The sequence below is a fragment of the Mustela erminea genome, chromosome 3, assembly GCF_009829155.1.
Source record: "Mustela erminea isolate mMusErm1 chromosome 3, mMusErm1.Pri, whole genome shotgun sequence".
NCBI classification, from domain to species: Eukaryota; Metazoa; Chordata; class Mammalia; order Carnivora; family Mustelidae; genus Mustela; species Mustela erminea.
In genome coordinates this window covers 3,512,745-3,514,700 of record NC_045616.1, presented here as the reverse complement: position 1 = coordinate 3,514,700, position 1,956 = coordinate 3,512,745, and the positions used below count along the sequence as shown (strand labels likewise).

The following is a 1,956-nucleotide window of genomic DNA, read 5'->3' as shown; positions in this document are numbered from 1 at the left end:
CGTTCCAAAACCCGCAAGCTCTGCAACACTCAGATACCCCCGATCCTTCTGTGACCTTGCGGGACCTGAGGCCACACTGACCCCGCGTGGGCTTCGCCCCGGTTTAGCCTCTGGAACGATGTCCCTCAGCGGAACAGACTTTTAAAAGTCCTGATTTTGTGCGCCGTTGCTCTGCCGCTTGCCGGGAGCCGGCCCCTCCCCCCGGGGTCTATCTTCCTGTCGCTTTGGATTCACGTCTCTGCTGGTCCTACCTTTCAGAAAGTGGTTGTTTTTCTGTTTCCAGAATTGCTGTTCTTCTTCTCTTCGATCTGCCGATGGATTTGCAGGTGTTTGCAATCTTTAGATTAGCTATCTAGCCGATCTCCTGCTAGCTGAAGTAGTCTCAGCCTGGTACTTCTCCGCCATCTTCACTCCGGGAATATATAATTATTTAATCAAATGTCTTATTTTTAATTTTCTAGATTAATGTAATCATTGTCTTCAATCCTGGAATGGCATTCTTAAGGAATGAAATTAATGAATTCCTAAGCAACAGAGAACAAGTGAGAACTTTGTTTCATTTTACAGACCAGAACCTCAGAATCACTCTTTTCAGGGCCCCCATCACCTCCTTATTTCTAAGGCTGTAGATTATGGTGTTGAGCATGGGGGTCAGGATGGTGTAGAAGACATCCAGGACCTTGTCCTCTGTGGGAGATCGAAAGGATCTTGGGCATAGATAAGTGTAAACAAAGGGTGCATAGTAGAAAGTCACCACAGTGAGGTGGGTGCTATAGGTCAAATAGACCTTCTTCCTCCCTTCTATTGACCGCATGCAGCAGATAGCAAGGAGGACTCAGCCATAGGAACATGCAATGCAGATTAATGGAAACACAAGGAAAAGAGTGATGCTCAAAAACACTGTATACTCATAGACCCAGGTGTTATGCAGGCCAGAGTCAAGATGGCTGCAAGATCACAGAAGAAATGGTTGATGGTCCTAGATTGACAGTAAGGTATATTGAGGACATATGCAGTGTGGGCACAGGAGTTGATAGAGACCATGATCCTGTTATCATCAACACACACAGTCTTTTGCTCATACAAATGGGATAATGAAGAGGAAAGCAAATTGTCACATAACGATCATAGGCCATAGAGGCCAATATTAATCCTTCAGCACCAGCTAAACCAACGAAGAAGAAGCTCTGAACTGCACATCCGATGAAAGAAATAGACTTGTTTCCAGAGAGATAATCAGAAGTCATCTTGGGGACAATGTTGGAAATGAAGTTCAGGTCCATGAGGGAGAGCTGACTAAGTAGAAAATACATGGGTGTGTGGAGATGGGTGTCCAGGAGGATGAGGATTATCATGGACAGGTTGGCAAACAGAGCCATTAGGAAAATGAGAAAATTGAAAATGAAAGAATACAGGTCAATTCTTGATGGTGGGAATAACCGCAATAAAAAGAAATCTGTAGATTTCTTTTGGTTAATATTTTCCATGGATTATGAATGTAGTTTTCCTTAAAGAGAGCCACAGAAAAATAATCTGTTTTCCTTAAAGAGAGATAGTTTTCCTTAAAGAGAGAGTACAGAAAAATAATCTCTTTTTAAAAAATAATCTCTTTTTAATTTATTATTTTAGTTCCACTGTGTTTTACTGAGGACACAATTAAGCTCTTAAAATACTTAACACATATTTTGAAAAAAAAATTTTTCACATCATTGATAATATCTTGATGACACATACATCTGTCTCCAAAATATTTCATGGAAATGTGTAAATTTTTAAGAATAATACATTTCAGTGACTTTATTAAGAAAGACATATTTTATTTTTCAATGTAAATTTAATTATTATCAACATCAGAATTTATACTTCTTAAGTATGCATTCTAAGTCAAAGTAAATGCATAAATTATAAAACTGTTCTTGAAAATATTTTAACACCCTTGTGAAATTATTTTTTTTT

The 1,956-nt window shown here is 39.2% G+C and overlaps 1 pseudogene; it reads right to left on the bottom strand.

Moving 5' to 3' along the window:
* Positions 1-556: 556 nt before the first annotated feature.
* LOC116585817 lies at positions 557-1,487 on the bottom strand (annotated as a pseudogene).
* Between the last annotated feature and the right edge of the window lie 469 nt (positions 1,488-1,956).